The sequence below is a fragment of the Neovison vison genome, chromosome 2, assembly GCF_020171115.1.
Source record: "Neovison vison isolate M4711 chromosome 2, ASM_NN_V1, whole genome shotgun sequence".
In the NCBI taxonomy this organism is placed as follows: Eukaryota; Metazoa; Chordata; class Mammalia; order Carnivora; family Mustelidae; genus Neogale; species Neogale vison.
Window position 1 is genome coordinate 112,064,487 of NC_058092.1, and position 18,886 is coordinate 112,083,372.

An 18,886-nucleotide genomic window follows, 5' to 3' on the forward strand; every position below is an offset into this window, starting at 1 on the left:
GGATTCATGGGTCCATGGCAGATTTTTCCGCTCTAAAGATGCTGGCGGCTGTCATTGGTGGATTTCTCGAGGAAGGGAAGTGTGCTGTTTTCAATCTTATGCGTGCCCCAAAACAGGGATTCCAGAGACGGGATCTGGGTCAGGGTGCTTGGAAAATCCCACCAAGGCTTAGGATTTGGGCCAAGGGGCATGCCAGGCCCACAATGTGGGATCCTGATGGTGCAACTGAGAAGGCTTGTTTGAAAACATGCTCAGGCTGAGGGTCACAATGCCTGTTTGTGCTCAGCGGAGCCCTCAGGAGTGGGCGTGGTTTCATTGGCCATGCAGCTGGCTCCCACTTTGAGGGTTGAACACCCATCCCAACAACCAGGTTTCCTGCCATGGGAAGGAGTAGTTCTCTATTGTGCTTCAGGTTCCCCCATTGTCAGGGATTCCAGCCAAATTCTGGGGACAGGTGCCTGAACAACAAGGATGAGTAGAAATGACAGACTTTGTCCATGACCAGTCTCACATGCTGGATATGGGGCCCGCTTTCCGGGTTGCTGACACTAGGTAAGGGCTCAGGCTCTGTCAGAAACAGCATTAGTAGCCAGTAAGCATATAGATCGGGGTTCCCTCGAAGGCCCAGCAGATTGAATCTCATTTGGGGTTTCTGGGCAGGCCCACCATGCACTTCCTCTTTCTGTGGAGAAGGAAGAATGCTGCGTGGTAGCTTGAGAATTCCCTTTCAAGAGGGCTTGGGGACCAGTAGGGTGAGAATGGTACTGTAAACATAAGCTACAGATCAATTCAGTGCTAAGCGGAAGGCAGTTACTTTGTGCAGTGGTTTATACGGGATATCTAGCCCCTAAGAGTGGATATCAGATGTTTGCTCACACTGGAGTTTGTATCTATGGTGGCCAACCAATTGAGGTGTGGTGACAAGAGGCCATGAAGGATTTCCCACTCCGAGGCTTGAGAGATGCTCCAAACAGTAAGTTTTCCTTCGACTGGACAGGTGCAGTCTAGTTTGTTTGCTCCAGGGCCCCCATGTGGAAAGTTTGGGTAGCAGAGCTCTCCCACAAGGATGCCTGGAAAGAGTACCTCCATTGATCATTGCAGCTGAGGAACATGCAGGTCCGTCTGGTGGCTCTGGGGCAAAGTATCAAGGCCTTGAGTTGACATGGAATCTCTTACAGAGGGGTCACAATGGTGGTTTCTTATTAGGGAGATCTTAGAATTTGTTGTTGTTTAAGGTGTCGTGCAGGATTCTCCTATTCTGAGGGATGGGCAGAGGTCGAGGAGCGCGGTTTTTCTGGGGACAGGATATCTTCTGTTGTGGGGCTCAGGGTCCACATGTTGTATCATGAGTTGGTATTCCAGAATGTTCACTAAGGACAGATACCTGAAAACCTAATCTAGGGTTCCAATGTGGTCCTAGTGGCATGTCAGTTTCAAACATCTGACTCAAGACCATTGACTTGGGTGTCTGCCTGGATGTAGGTGATCAGGGTGTTTCAGATTGGGCATTGCATGCAGAGGGGCCATCAGTATTGAAGTGGGCTCTGGGTCCTTGCAGGTTTCTCCAAATTTGAAATGTTTGGGCAACTGAGACAGTCACAGTTTCCTTGGGGATGGCAGGCACAGTCTGGTGGTCTGACTCCAGATACACCATCCTGGAGGGCAAGTGAGCCATGGTTTTGGGAAAGAAGTCTGCAAGCACAAATTCCGGTTAGGGTTAGTGTCAAGGTGATCACAGGCCCAATGTGTACACCTGGAGGGTAGCTCGTGAGGAACTCTAATTAGGGTGACTCGAATGAGGTAGCACATGCTTTTCTATCTGGATTTTGTGTCCAGGATGGCCTCAGAATGCAGGTGTGGACTCATGGGTCCATGGGAGACTTTACCTCTCTAAGGATCCTGGCAGCTCCCAAAAGTTTAGTGGCTTTTTCGGGGAAGGGAAGAGTGCTGCTTTCCATCTTAGGGGTGCCCAAAACAGAAATTACATAGATGGGCACTGGGTCAGGGTGCCTGGAAAATCCCACCAAGGGTTAGGTTTTGGACCTAGGGGCGTACCGGGCCTAAAATGCAGGATCCTGGTGGTGAAACTGAGAGGGCTTGTCTGAAAGCATGCTCAGGCTGAGGGTCACAATGCCTGTTTGATCCCAGGGCGGCCCTCAGGAGTGGGTGTGGTCTTATTGAAGATACCGCTGGCTCCCACTACGAGGGCTGCCCACTCATGCCAACAGACAGGTTTCCTGCTATTGGGAAGGAGGGATTCTCTATTTTGCTTCAGGTTCCCCCATTACCGGGATTCCAGCAAAGGTCTAGGGACAGATGCCTGAATACCAAGGATGGGTAGAGATGACGGACTTGAGCCATGGCTGGTCTCACATGCTGGATATGGTCCCCTGTCTCTTTGTGGCTGGCATGAAGTCAGGGCTCAGGCTCTGTCAGACACAGCACTAGTGGCCAGGGCAGCCTACAAATCGGGGTTTCCTCAAGGGTCAATCAGATTGATCCTCATGTTTGCTTTCTTGGAAGACTGACTGGCACTTCTTCCTTCTATGAGGAAGGAAAAATGCTCTGATGTGGCTCGAGAATTACCTATTATAAGGCCATGGAGACCTTGCAGGTGAGGATAGAATTGTAAACACAGCTACGGTTAAATTCAGTGCCAAGCGGAATGCTGCTCCTATGTGGATCGGCTGATTTGAGATATCCAGCATCTGCGTAAAGGTGGATGTCAGATGTCTGCTCACACTGGAGTTTGTATCTATAAATACTGACTAAAGGAAGGGTGGCGTCAAAACCCATGGAGGATGTCCCACGCTGGGGCTTGTGAGATTCTCCAAATAGCAAGGCTTTCTTCTACTGGAGTTGGGGAGTCTGGTTTGTTTGCTCCATTCTCCTTCATGTGGATAGTTTGGGTAGTACAGCTCTCCTGCATGGCTGCCTTGAAAGCCCACCTCAATCGTCCATTGCAGCTGAGGAATATGGAAGGTTCGTTCTGGTGGCTCTGGTGTGAAATATTAAGGGCAATTAATTAACATGGAATCACTTTCAGATGGGTCACAATGCTGGTTTGTTACTAAGGAAATCTTAGAATGTCCTTGTGGCTAAGGGGCCATGCAGGATTCTCCCACCCAGAAGGTTTGACACAGGTCGAAGGGTATGGTTTCCTTCTGGGGACAGTTGATGTTATTTTCTGTGTCTCAAGAACCACGTGTTGTATCATACGTTGGTATTCCAGAACAGGCCTCTGAGGACAAATGCCTGAACACCTAATCTAGGGGTCCAGTCAGGTGCTATGGGCATGTCAGTTTCAATATTCTGACTCAGGACCATTGAATTGAGAGTCTGCTTTATGTAGGTGATCAGGGTGTTTCAGAATGCACATTTACATCCAGAGCACCCTCCAATATTGTGGTGGGCTCAGGGGCCTTGCAGATTTCTCCTAATCTGGAGGGTTTGGGAAACTTTGACAGGCAAATTTTCCTTGAGGATGACCGGCACAGTCCTGTGGTTTGGCTCCAGAAACCCCAACCTGGATGGCATTTGAGCCATGGTTTTGGGAGAGAGATCTGCAAATATAAACTCGGGTTAGGATTAGTGGCGAGGTGATCACAGGCCCAATGCATAGACCTGGATGGCAGCTCATCTGGAACTGTACTTAGGGTGACATGAAAGAGGTAACACAGGCTGTTCTATCTGCATTGTGTGTCCAAGATGGCCTCGGATTGCAGGTGTGGTCTCATGGGTCCATGGAATATTTTTCCTCTCTAATGATCCTGGCAGCTCCCAATACTTTGGTGGCTTTTTCGTGGAAGAGAAGAGTGCTGTTTTCCATCTAAGGGGAGCTCCAAAAGAGAAATTCCTGAGATGGGAACTGGGTATGGACACCTGGAAAATCTCACCAAGGGTTAGGATTTGGGCCTAGGGGTGTACCAGGCTGGCAAAGCAGGATCCTGGTGGTGAAACTGAGAGAGCTTGTCTGAAGGCATGCTCAGGCTGAGGGTCACAATGCCTCTTTGATCCCAGGGCGGCCCTCAGGAGTGGGTGGGGTCTCATTGGAAATGCAGCTGGCTCCCACACTGATGGTTGGACACCCATCCCAACAGCCAGCTTTCCTGCCATGGGGAAGGAGTTCTCTATTGTGTTTCAGGTTCCCCCATTGGCAGGGATTCAAGAAAAGACTGGGAACAGATGCCTGAATACAAAGGATGGGTAGATATGACAGAGTTGAGCCATGGCCAGTCTGCTTCCTGGATATGGGCCCCACCCTCTGGGTGGATGACAGGAGGTAAGGGCTCAGGCCCTGTCAGACACAAAACTAGTTGTCAGGGCAGCCTATAAATCAGGGTCCCTCGAGGGCTGAGCAGATTGATCCTCATGGGGGGTTTCTGGGCAGACTCACCAGGCACTTCTTCTGTAATGGGGAAGGCAGAATGCTGCATTGTGGCTCCAGAATTCCCTCTCAACAAGGATTGGAGACCAGTAGGGTGAGGATGGAATTGTAAAACCAAGCTATGGTTCAATTCAGTGCCAAGCGGAAGGCACGTCCAATATGTAGCACCTTATTTGAGAAACCAGCACCTGAGTGAGGGCGGTTGTCAGATATTTGCTCACACTGGAATTTTTATCTATGAAATGGAGGGGTGGTGTCAAGATGCCATTGAGGATTTCCCACGCTGAGGCTTGTGAGATGCTCCAAACAGCAATGTTTCCTTCTACTGGACATGTGGAGTCTGGTTTGTTTGTTCTAGGTTCCCCCATGTGGAAAGTTTGGGTAGCAGAGCACTACCACATGGATACCTGGAAAGCAAACCTCCATTCTCCATTGCAGATGAGGAACATGGCAGGTTTGTTCTGGTGGCTCTGGTGTGAAGTACCAAGGGCGATGACTTAACATGGAATCTCTTTCATATGGGCTACAATGTTGGTTTTTTACCAAGGAATACTTAGAATGTCCTGGTGCTAAGGGGCCAAGCAGATTCTACTACCCAGAAGTTTTGACCGAGGTCGAAGAGCACGGTTTCTTTCTGGGGACAGGAGATGTTCTTGTTATATCATGTTATATCATAAGTTGGTATTTCAGAACAAGCCTCTGAGGACAATACCTGTAAACCTAATCTAGGATTCCAGTGAAGTCCTAGGGGCATGTCAGGTTCAATCTTCTGACTCAGGACCATTGACTTTGGCGTCTTCCAGATGTAGGTGATCAGGGTGTTTCAGACTGCTCATTTGTGTACAGAGCAGCCTCCAAAATGGCGGAGGGCCAATGTGCCTTTGAGGTTTCCCTTAATCTAGATGGTTTGGGAAACTGGGACGGGCAAATTTTCCTTGGGGATGGCAGGCAAAGTCCTGTGGTATGGCTCCAAAAACCCCATCCTGGAGGACATATGAGCCATAGATTTGGGAGAATAGACTGCAAACTCAAACTCGGGATAGGCTTAGTGGTGAGGTGATCACAGGCCAAATGCGTAGACCTGGAGGAAAGCTCATAAGGAACTGTAATTAGGGTAACTGGAAGGCAGTAGCACAGGCTTTCCTATCTGGATTGTGTGTTTGGATGGCCTCAAAATGCAGGTGTGGTCTCATGGGTCCAGGGGAGATTTTTCTTCCTTAAGGATCCTGGCGGCTTCCAATACTTTGGTGGCTATCTCAGGGAAGGGGAGAGTGCTGTTTTCCAACTTAGGGGTGCCCCAAAACAGGGATTCTGGAGACGGTCTCTGGGTCTGGGCACCAAGAGATTACCCCCAAGGATTAGGATTTGTTTCAGGGGCATATCAGACCTGCAATGCGGGATCATGGTGGTGCAATAGAGAGGACTTATTTGAAAGCATGCTCAAGCTGAGGGTCACAATACCTTTTTTTTTCCCAGGGCGATCAATAGGAGTGGTCATGATCTCATTGCCGATACAGCTGGCTCCCTCTCTGAGGGTTGGACACCCATCCCAACTGCTAGGTTTCAAGCGATGGGGAAGGAGCAGTTCGCCATTGTGCTTCAGGTTCCCCCATTGGCATGTATTCCAGCAAAGGGTTGGGGAGAGATGCCCGAATACCAAGGATGGGTAGAGAGGACGGATTGAGCCATGGCCGCTCTCATATGCTGGATACGGGAACCACTCTCTGGGTGGCTGACACAAAGTCATGGCTCAGGCTCTGTCAGAAACAGCACTACTGGTCGGGCAGCTGATAAATTGGGGATCCTCGAGGGCTGAGCAGATGATCCTCATGTGGGGTTTCTGGACAGTCTCACCAGGCAATTCTTCTTTCTATGGGGAAGGCGGAATGCTGTGTTGTGGCTCCAGAATTCCCTATCAAGAGGGCTTGAGGACCAGTCGGGTGAGCATGGAATTGTAAACACTAGCTATGCTTAAATTCAGTGCCAAGCGGTAGGCAGTTCCAAAGGGCAGCAGCTTATTCGAGATAGCCAGCACCTGAGTAAGGGGGGATGTCAGATATTTGCGGACACTGGAGTTTGTGTCTATGATGTCTGACAAATGGAGAAGTGTTGTCAAGAGGCTATAGAGAATTCCTTATTCTGAGGCTTGTGAGATGCTCCAAACTGCAAGGTTTCCTTCTACTGGACAGGTGGAGTCTGCTTTGGTTGCTCCACAAAGCTCCATGTAGAAAGTTTGGGTAACAGAGCTCACCCGCATGGATGCCTGGAAAGCACACGTCCATTAATCATTGCACTTGAAGATCATGGCATGTTTTTTTTGTTGCCTCTGGGGTGAAGTACCAAGGCCTGGAGTTGACATGGAATCTCTTGCAGATGTTTCACTATGCTGGTTTGTTACCAGAGAGATGTTAGAATGTGCTGGTGGCTAAGGGGCCATGCAGGATTCTACCACCTTGAGGGTTTTATACAGGTCCAAGGGCACTGTTTGTTTCTAGGGACAGGAGATGTTCTGTTTTGTGGCTCAGGGAACACATGTTGTACCCTAATTTGGTATTCCAGAATAGACAACAAATGCCTGAAAACCTAATCTAGGCTTCCAATGAGGTCCTAGGGGCAGTCAGGTTCAATCTTCTGACTCAAGCCCATTGACTTGGTTGTCTGCCTCGATGGAGGTGATCAGGGTGTTTCACACTGTGCATTTGCAAATAGACAGGCCTCCAATACTGGGATGGGCTCAGGGGCCTTGCAGGTTTCTCCTAAACTGATGGGTTTGGGCAAATGTGACGGCCATAGTTTCCTTTGGGATTGCAGGCACAGTCCTCTGGTGTGGGTACAGAGACCCCATCCTGGAGGGCATGTAAGCCATGGTTTTGGGCAAGAAGTCTGCATACACAAATTCGGGTTAGGGTTAGTGGAGAGGTGACCACAGGCCCAATGCATAGACCTGGAGGGCAGATCATCAGGAACTGCAATTAGGGTTCCTCAAAAGTGGTAGCACGGACTTTTCTATCTTGATTGTGTGTCCAGGATGGCCTCGGAATGCAGGTGTGGTCTCATGGGTCCATGGGAGAATTTCCTCTCTATGGAATCTACTCTCTTCCTGTAATTTGGTGGCTTTTTCGTTGAAGGGAAGAGTGATGGTTTCCAACTTATGTGTGTCCCAAAATAGGGATTCCAGAGATGGGCTCTGGGTCTTGGCGCCTGAAAAATCCCACCAAGGGTTTGGATTTGGGTCTAGTGGCGTACCAGGCCTTCAAAGTCCGATCCTGGCGGAGCAACTGAGAGGGCTGCCTTGAAAGCATGCTCAAGCTGAGGGTCACAATACCTGTTTGTCCCCGTGATGGCCCTCATGTGTCAGTGTGTTATCATTGGCCATGCATCTGGTTCTCATTCTGAGGGTTGGAAACCCATTCCAAAAGCCACGTTTCCTGCCTTGGGGAAATAGGAGTTTCTATTGTACTTCAGGTTCCTCCATTGGCAGGGATTCCAGCAAAGGTCTGGGGATAGATGAGTGAGTACTAAGGATGGGTAGAGATGATGGACATGGGCCATCTCTGGTCTCCCATGGTGGATATGGCCCCGGCTCTCTGGGTGGCTGACAAGAGGTCCGGGCTCAGGCTCTGTCAGACACAGCAGTAGTGGCAAGTGTACCTATAAATCGGGGTTCCCTTGAGAGCTGAGCAGACAGATCCTCATGTGGGATTTTCTGGCAGTCTCACCAGGCACATCTTCTTTCTATGGGGAAGACAGAATGCTGCATTGTGGCTCCAGAATTCCTCATCAAGAGGGCAGGAGGACGAGTACAGTGAGGATGGAATTGTAAACCTAAGCCACGGTTATACTCAGTGCCAGGCAGAAGACAGTTCCAATGTGCAGAGTCTTATTCGAGATATCCAGGGCGTGAGTAAGGGTGGATGTCAGATGTTTGCTCACACTGGAGTTTGTGTCTATGATAAACAAAAAATGGAGGGGTGGCATCAAGAGGCCCTATAGGATTTCCCACGCTGAGGATTGTGAGATGCTCCAAACAGAAAGGTTTCCTTCTACTAGACAGATGGAGTCTGGTTTGTTTGCTCCAGGGTCCCCCATGTGGAAAGTCTGGGTAGCGGATCTCTCCCGCATGGATGCCTGGAAAGCACATCTCCATTGAGCATTGCAGCTGAGGAACATGACAGGTTTGTTCTGGTGGCTCTGGGGCAAAGTACCAAGGCCTTGAGTTGACATTGAATGTCTTGCAGAAAGGCCACAATGATGGTTTGTTACCAGGGAGATATTCAAATGTGCTGGTGGGTAAGGTGCCGTATAGGGATTGGCACCTTTCGAAGAGCACGGTTTCCTTCTGGGGACAGGAGATGTTCTCTTGTGTGGCCCAGGGCCCAAATGTTGTATCATAGCTTGGTATTCCAGAACAGGCCCCTGAGGACAGATTCCTGAAAACCTAATTGAGGGTTCCAATGTGGTCCTAGGGGCATGTCAGGTTTAATCTTCTGATTCAGGACCATTGACTTGGCTGTATTCCTCGATGTAGGTGATCAGGTTTTTTTCAGACTGTGCATTTCCATCCAGAATGGCCACTAATATAGTGGTGAGATGAGGACCTTGCTGCTTTCTCCTAATCTGGAAGGTTTGGGCAACTGTGACAGGCACAGTTTCCTTGGGGCTGGCAGGCACAGTCCTGTGGTGTTGCTCCAGAGACCCCATCCTGGAGGGCATGAGAGCCATGGTTTTGGGATTGAATTCTGCATACACAAATTCGTGTTAGGGTTAGTGGAGTGGTGGTCGCAGGCCCAGTGCATAGACCTAGAGGAAAACACGTTAGGAAACGTAAATAGGGTTATTGGAATGCAGTAGCACAGGTTTTCTATCTGGATTGTGTGTCCAGTATGTGTTGGGAATGTAGGTGGGGTCTCATTGGTCCATGGGAGACGTTCCTCTCTAAGGATCCTGGTAGCTTTCCATAGATTGGTGTCTTTTTCGGAGAAGGGAAGAGTGCTCTTTTCCATCTTAAGGGTGCCGCAAAACAGGGATTTCTGAGACCGGCTCTGGGTCTGGGATCCTGCAATATCTCACCATATGTTAGGATTTGTTCCTAGGGTGTACCAGCAATGCAGGATCCTGCTAGTGCAACTGAGAGGGCTTGTTTGAAAGCATGCTCAGGCTGAGTGTCGCAATGCCTGTTTGTGACCGGACCGGCCCTCACTAGTGTGCATTGTCTTATTGTTCATGGAGCTTTCTCCCACCTTAAGGGCTGGGAACCCATCCCAACAGCCAGGCTTCCTGCCCTGGGAAAAATTGTTCTCTATTGTTCTTCAGGTACCCTCATTGGCAGTGTTTCCAGCAAAGGTCTGGGGACAGGTGCCTGAATACCAAGGATGTGTAGAGATGACAGACTTGGGCCATGGTCTTTCTCACATGCTGGTAATGGGACCCACTCTCTGTGCGGCTGACAATATTTCGGGGCTCATGCTCTGTCAGACACAGCACTAGTGGCCAGGGCACCCTATAAATTGTGGTTCCCTCGAGGCCCAAGCAGATGATCCTCATGTGGAGTTTCTGGGTAGATTCACCAGGCACTTCTTTCTATAGGAAAGGCAGAATGTTACATTGTGGCTCAAGAATTCCTATCAAGAGTGCTAGGGGACCAGTAGGGTGAGGATGGATTTGTAAACACAAGCTATGGTTCAATTCAGTGCCATGTGGAATCCACTTCCAATGTGCAATGGCTTATTCGAGATAGCCAGCAGCTGAGTAAGGGCAGATGCCTGATGTTTGCTCTCACTGGAGTTTGTGTCTATGATGACCATCAAAAGGAGGGGTGGTATCAATATCCCATGGAGGATTTCACACGCCGAGGCCTGTGAGATGCTCCAAACCACAAGTTCCTGCTCCTTGACAGGTGGAATCTGGTTTGTTTGCTCCAGGGTCCCCCATATGTAAAGTATGGGTAGCAGAGCTCTCTCACATGGATACCTGGAAAGCAGACCTCCACTGACCTTTGAAGCAAAAGAACATGTTGGCCAGCCAGGTGGCGCTAGGACGAAGTTCCAAGGCCTTGAGTTGACATGGAATCTCTTGCAGATGGGTCACAATGCTGGATTGTTACGAGGGAGATCATAGAATTTGCTGGTGGCTAAGGTATTGTGCAGGATTTTCCGACCCTGAGCGTTTGCAAAAGTCGAAGATCATGGTTTCCTTCTGGGGACAGGAGATGTTCTGGGGTGTAGCTCAGAGAAAACCCATGGTATCATTAGTTGGTATTCCAGAACAGGCCTCTGAGGACAGATGCCTGAACACCTAATCTAGGGTTCCAATGAGGTCCTAGGGGCATGTCAGTTTCAATCTTCTGACTCGGGACCATTGATTTGTTTGTCTGCCTGGATGTAGGTAAGCAGGGTGATTCAGACTGCACATTTGCATCCAGAGCGGCCGACAATATTGGGGAGGGCTCAGGTGCCTTGCAGGTTTCTCCTAATTTGGAATGTTTTGGCAACTGTGACGGGCACAGTTTCCTTGGTGATGGCAGGCATCGTCCTGTGGTCTGGCTCCAGGGACCATATCCTGGAGGGCATATGAACCATGATTTTGAGAGTGAAGTCTGTAAACAAAAATTTGGTTTAGGGTTAGTGGTGAGGTGATCACAGGACCAATGCATATACATGGAAGGCAGCTCGTCAGGAGCTGTAAATCGGATGACTCGAAGGTAGTAGCACAGGTTTTTGTATCTTGATTGTGTATCAAGGAGGGCCTCCGAATGCAGGTGTGGTCTCTTGGGTCCATGGCATATTTTTTCTATGTTTCCGGGCAGCTCCCAATAGATTTGTGGCTTTCTCTGGAAAGGGAAGAGTGCTGTTTTCCATATTATGGGTGCCCCAGAACAGGGATTCAACAATCCCAACAGCCCTGTTTCCTGTATTGGAGATGGAGATGTTCTGTATTGGGTTTCAGTTTCCCCCATTGGCAGGGATTCTAGCAAAGTTCTGGGGAAAGATTCCTGAATACCAAGGATGTGTAGAGATGAGGAAGTAGGTCCATGGCCCGTCCCACATGCTAGATACGGGTCCAGCTCTGTAGGTGGCTTATACTAAGTCGGGGCTCATTCTCTGACAGACACAGCACTAGTGGTTAGGGCAGCCTAGAAATCAGGGTTCCCTCAAGGGCCGAGCAGATTGATCCTCATGTGGGGTTTCTGGGAAAATTCACCAGGCACTTCATCTTTCTATAGAGAAGGCAGAATGCTGTGTTGTGGCTCTAGAATTATCTATCAAGGGGTGTTGTGGACAAGTATAGTATGGATTGTAAACACAAGCTACCGTTCAATTTAGTGCCACACAGAAGGCAGTTCCAATGTGTAGGGACTTATTTGAGATATCCAGCACCTGAGTAAGGGCAGATGTCAGATATATGCTCACACTGGAGTTTGTGTCTATGATGACTGACAAATGGAGGGTGGCATCAAGAGGCCATGGACTATTTCCCACTGGGAGGATCCTTAGAGAGAAATGTCTCCCATGAACCCATGAGACCACACCTGCATTTGGAGTCCATCCTGGACACACAATCCATATAGAAAAGCCTGTGATACCGCCTTCCCATCACGCTAATTACAATTCCTGATGAGCTGCCCTCTAGGTCTACACTTTGGGCCGGCAATTACCATGCCACTAACCCTAACCCGAATTTGTGTTTGCAGACTTCTCTCCCAAAACCATGGCTCATATGCCCTCAAGGATGGGTTCTCTGAATCCACACCACAAGACTGCGCCTGCCATCCCCAAGGAAACTGTGTCCATCACAGTTTTCCAAACATTCCAGATTAGGAGAAACTTGCAAGACCCCTGAGCCCACACCAATATTGGCATCCACTCTGTATGCAAATACAGTCTGAAACTCTCTTATCATATACATCCAGGCATACAGCCAATTCAATGGTCCTAAGAGAGAAGATTGAACCTGACATGCCCTTCTACCTCATTGGCAAGCTTGATTTGGTTTTCAGGCATCTGTCCTCAGGGTTCTGTTCTAGAATACCAACTTATGATACAACATGGGTTCCCTGAGGCACACAACAGAATATCTCCTGTCCCCAGAAAACCGTGCTCTTTGTCCTGTGTCAAACCCTCAGGGTAGGAGAATATTTCACGGAACCTTACCAACCAGCACATTCTAAGATCTCCCTTCTTGTAACAATGCAGCATTGTGGTCCATCTGCAAGAGACTCTATGTCAACTCAAGGCCTTGGTCCTTCGTCCCAAAGCCACCAGAACCCACCTGCCATGTTCTTCATCTGCAGTGGTCAATGGAGGTGTGCTTTCCAGGCATCAATGCCACAAAGTTCTGCTATCCAGACTTTCCACATGGGGGACCCTCGAGCAAACAAATCAGACTCCACCTGTCCAGCAGAAGGAAGCCTTACTGTTTGGAGCATCTCACAAGCCTCATCAGGCGAAATCCTACATGGCCTCTTGACGCCACCCCTCCATTTGTGGGTCATCAAAATAGAAACTCTAGTGTGAGCAAACATCTGACATTCACTTCCTCGGGTGCTGGATACTTGGAAAAGACACTTCACATTTGAACTGCGTTCCACTTGGCACTGAATTGAACCGTAGATTGTGTTTGCAATTCCATCCTCACGCTACTGCTCCCCAAGGCCTCTTGATATTAAATTCTGGAGCTGCAATGTAGCATTCTGCCTCGCCCATTGAAAGAAGAAGTGCCTGCTGAGTCTGTCCAGAATCTGCACATGAGGATCAATCTGCTCAGCCTTGGAGGGAATCCCGATTTATAGACTGCTCTTGCCACTAGCATTGTGTCTGACAGAGCTTGAGCCCCGAACCAGTGTCAGCCACCCAGAGAGAGGGCCCCTAATCCAGCATGTGATATTTGCCTTGGCCAAAATCCATCCTCTCTACCCATCCTTGGTATTCTGGCACCTTTCCCCAGGCTTTGCTGGAATCCTTCCAATGGGGGAAACTGAAGCACAATTGAGAACTACTCCTTCCCCATGGAAGGAAACCTGAGTGCTGGGATGTGTGCCCAACCCTCAGAGTGGGACCCAGGTGCATGGACAAAGTGACCACGCCCACTCCTTCAGTCTGCCCTGGGCACAAACAGGCATTATGACCTTCAGCCTGAGCATGCTTTCAAACAAACCCTCTTAGTTGCACCACCACGATCCCATGTTTCAGGCCTGGTACTCCCCTAGGCCGAAATCCTAAGCCTTTTGTGGAATTTTCCTGGCACCGAGACCCAGAGCCCTTCTCTGGAATCCCTGTTTTGGGGCACCACTAAGATGGAAAACTACACTTTTCCCTTCCCTGAAAAAGCCACCAAACTATGGGGAGTCGCCAGGATCCTTAGAGAAAAAAGAAAATCTCCCATTGACGCAGGAGACCACACCTGCATTCCACGGCCATCCTGGACACACAATCCAGATAAAAAAGCCTGTGCTACGGCCTTCCAGTCGCCTTTACATTTCCTGACGAGCTGCCATCCTACATCGCAGGACCTACATATTGGTCCTGTGATCACCTCGCCAATAACCCTAACTAGAATTTGTGTTTGCAGACGTCTCTCCCGAAAACATGCATCACATGTCCTCCAGGATGGGGTCTCTGGGGCCAAACCAGAGGATTGTGCCTGCCATCCCCAAGGAAACTGTGCCCGTCACAGTTGCCCAAACCTTCCAGATTAGGAGAAACCTGCAAGGCCCCTGAGCCCAACCCATTATAGGGGGCTGCTCTGGACGCAAATGTGTATCTGAAAAACCGTGATTACCTACATCTAGGCAGACAGCCAAGTCAATGGTGCGGAGTCAGAAGATTAAAACTGTCATGCCCGTAGGACTTCATTGGAACCCCAGATTAGGTTTTCAGTCATCTGTCCTCCAGGGCCTGTTCTGGAATACCAACTTATGATACAACAGGTAGTCTCTGAGCCTCACATAAGAACATCTCCCATCCCCTGAAGGAAACCTTGCTCTTCGACCTGTGCCAAACCCTCAGTGTAGGAGAATACTGCACGGCACCTTAGCCACCAACACATTCTAAGATCTCCTTAGTAACAAACCAGCATTGTGGCACATCTGCAAGAGATTCCATGTCAACTCAAAGCCTTGGTCCTTCGCCCCCGAACCACCAGAATAATCCTGCCATGTTCCTCAGCTTCAATGGAGAATGGAGGTGTGCTTTGCAGGCATCCATGTGGAAGAGCTCTGCTACCCAAACTTTCCACATGGGGTACCGTGGAGCAAACAAACCAGACTCAATCTGTCCAGTAGACAGAATCCTTGCTGTTTGAAGAATCTCACAAGCCTCAGCGGGGGAAATCTCCATGGGATTTTGATTCCACCCCTCCATTTGATGGTCATCATAGACACAATCTCTAGTGTGTGCAAACATCTGACATCCGCCCTTACTCAGGTGCTGGATATCTCAAAAAAGATGCTTCACATTGGAACTGCATTCCGCTGGCACTGAATTGTACAGTAGCTTGTGTTTACAATTCCATCCTCTCTCCCTACTGGTCCCGAAGGCCTCTTGAGTATGAAATTCCATGTCAACTCAGGCCTTTTGGAACATTGCCTCAGAGGCACCAGATTGAACCTGCCATCTTCCTCAGCTGCAATGGTCAATGGAGGTGTGCTTTCAGGCATCCATGAGGGAGAGCTCTGCTACACAAACTTTCCATATTGGGGACCCGGGAGCAAACAAACCAGACTCCACCTGTCCAGTAGAAGTAAACATTGCTGTTTGGAGCATCTCACAAGTCACAGAGTGGGAAATCCTCCATGGCCTCGTGACGCCACCCTTTCATTTGGCAGTCATCATAGACACAAACTCCAGTGTGAGCAAATATCTGATATCCATATGTACTCCAGTGCTGGATATCTTGTATCAGCTGCTGCACACTGGAACTGCCTTCTGTTTGTCATTGCATTTAACCTTAACTTGTGTTTAAAATTCCATCCTCCTTTTGCACACGCCTTCTTGATAGGGAATTCTTGAGCCACAACACAGCATATGCCTGCCCCACAGAAGAAGTGCCTAGTGAGTCTGCACAGAAAACCCACATGAGGATCCACCTTCATGGCCCTCGATGGCACCCTTATATCATAGGCCACCATGGGCACTGAGGATCTGTCTGACACAGCCTATGCCACGACCTCATGATAGCCACTTAGACAGTGGACCCCATATACTGCAGGAAGACCTGCCATGGAACGAAGCCATCACATCTACTCAACCTGGATATTCAGGCATCTCTCCCCAGACCGTAGCTCAAATCCATGCCTATGGGGGAACTGAAGCCCAGGTGTACTCCTCCTTCCTGATGGCAGGAAACCTGGCTGTTGAGATGGGTGTCCAACCCTCAGAGTGGAGCCAGTTGCATGGGCCATAAGACCACAGTCACTCATGGGAGCCACCCTGGGCACAAACAAGCTTTGTGACCCTCAGCATGAGCCTACTTTCAAACAAACCCCCTCAGTAGCTGGGCCAGGAGTCTGCAGAGTGGGCCTTCCAGGTTCCTAGGGCCAAATCCTTACTGTATTTCATTATTTCCAAGCTCACCTCCATTTTGAAGAACGTTCTGGACCCAAATGCTCATTGTGACACACAATGAGCACCTGCCTCCAAGCAGACATTCAAGTCAAAGACCTTGAGTCAGAAGATTGACCCTGACATTCCTCTAGGACTTCATTGATACTGAGCTTAGGTTTTCAGGTGCTTGTCCACAGGGGCCTGTTCCCCAAGACCAACTTATATTCCAACATGTGGTCCCTGAGCCACACTAAAGAACCCCTCCTGTGCCCAGTAGGATAGCTTGCTCTAAGTAGTTGTGTCCCAGATAGAGTGTAGGAGAATCCTGCATGGCTCTCTGACCAACCAACAATCTAATTTCTCCATGGATACCAACCAACATTGTGACTCATCAGCATAAAACTCCATGTCAATTAAAGCCAGAAGGAACTTTTCCCCAGAGCCACCAGATCGAATCTGCCATGTTACTCAGCTGAAATGGGCCATGGAGGTGTGCTTTCCAAGCATCCATCTGGGCAAATTCTACTACCTAACTTATCATATGGGGGACTCTGGACCAAACAAACCAGACTCCACCTGTCCAGTAGAAGGAAACCTTGCTGTTTGGAGCATCTCACAAGCTCCAAAGCTGGAAATCCTTCATGGCCTCTTGACGCCACCTCTCCATTTGTCAGTCATCATAGACACAGACTCAAGTGTGAGGAAACATCTGACATCCTCCCTTACTCAGGTGCTGGATATCTCACAGAATCTGCTGCAGATGGGAACAGCCTTCCACTTGGCACTGAATTTAACCGTAGCTTGTATTTACAATTCCATTCTCACCCTACTGGTCCCCAAGCCCTCTGGATATGGAACTCCAGAGTCACAACACGGTATTTTGCCTTCCCCATAGAAAGAAGAAGTGCTTGGTGAGTCTGTCCAGAAAACCTACATGAGGATCAACTGCGAGGCCCTGGAGGGAACCCCGATTTATAGGCTGCCTGGCCTCTCGTATGGTGTCTGTCAGAGCCTGAACCCCAACCTAGTGTCAGCAACCCAGAGAGCGGGACCTGTACCTAGCCTGTGAGATGAACATGGCCTTACTCCATCATCTCTACTCATCCTTGTTATACAGGCATCTGTCCTCAGACATTTGCTGGAATCCCTGCCAATGGGGGAACCTGAAGCACAGCAGAGAGCTCCACCTTTTCCATGGCAAGAATCCTAACTGTTGGAATGGGTGTCCAACTCTCAGAGTTGGAGACAGCTGCATGGCCAATGAGACCACAACCACACATGAGGACCACCTAGGACCCAAACAGGCATTGTGACCCTCAGCCAGAGCATGCGTTCAAACAAGCGCTCTCAGTTTCACCACCAGGATCCCGCTTTGTAGGCCAGGGATGCCCCTAGGCCCATATCCTAAACATTGGTGGGATATTCCAAGCATTCAGACCCAGAACCCGTCTCTGGAATCCCTGTTGTGGGGCACCCCTAAGATGGAAAACAGCACTCTTCCCTTTTCCGAAAAACCCACCAAACTATTGGGAGACTCCAAGATTCTTAGAGAGTAAAATCTCCCATGGACTTATGGGACCACACCTGCATTCCAAGGCCATCCTATATATAAAATACATATATAAAAGCCTGCCCTAATTACAGTTCCTAAAAAGCTGCCCTCAGGTCTATGGCTTGGGCCTGTGATCACCTCGCCATTATCCCTAACCCAGGTTTGTGTTTGCAGACTTCTCTCCATAACCATGGCTCACATGCCCTCTAGTGTGGGGTCTTGGAATCACACCACAACACTGTGTGTGCCATCCCCTAGGAAACTGTACACGTCACAGTTTCCTAACCGTCCAGATTAGGAGAAACCTGCAAATCCCCTGAGCACACCCAAATATTGGAGGCCGCTCTGGACGCAAATGCACAATCTGAAACACTCTGATCACCTACATCTAGGCAGACACCCAAGTCAACTGTCCTGAGTCTGAAGACTGAAACTGGCACGTCCCTAGGACGTCATTGGAACTCTAGATTAGGTTTTCAGGCATCTGTCCTCAGAGGCAAGTTCTGGAATATAAACTTATGATACAACATGTGGTCCCTGAGCCACGCAACACTACATCTCCTGTCCCCAGAAGGGTCACAGCTCGTTGACCTGTGTTAAACCCTCAGTGTAGAAGAATCCTGCATGGCACCTTAGCTACCAGCACATTCTGAGATCTCCCTGGTAACAAACCAGCATTTTGACCCATCTGCAAGAGATTCAATGTCAACTCAAGGCCTTGGTACTTCACCACAGAGCCATCAGAATAAACCTGCCATGTTCCTCAGCTGCAATGGTCATTTGGGGTGTGCTTTCCAGGCATCCATGTGGAAGAGCTCTGCTATCCATACTTTCCACGTGAGAGACTGTGGAGCAAACAAACCAGACTCCACCAGTCAGTACAAAAAACAACCTTGCTGTTTGGAGCATCTCACAAGCATCAGCATGCGGAATGCTCCATGGTCTCTTGAAATCACCTCTCCATTTGTCAGTCATCATAGACACAACCTCCAGTGTGAAAAAACATTATTCATCCGCCCTTATTCAGGTGCTGAATATCTCGTTCATTGGTCATCATAAATACAAACTCCAGTGTGAGCAGACATCTGATCTCGCCCATAATCAGGTGCTGGAGATCTCAAAAAAACCGCTGCCCATTGAAACGGCCATGTGCTCTGCACTGAGCTTAAATGCCGCTTGTCTATTCAGACTTCTGTCCTCATACTCCTCGCCTATAAGCCCTCCATATTGGGAATTTGGGAGCCACAATGCAGTCTTCTCCTCCCCAGCAGAAAGAAGAAGTGCCCTATGCGTGTGTTCAGAAAATCCACATAAGGATCCATCTGCATGGCCCTCTATGACACCCCAATATAATAGGCCACACTGTGCACTAATGCTATGTCTGACAAAGCCCGAGACCTCTCCACA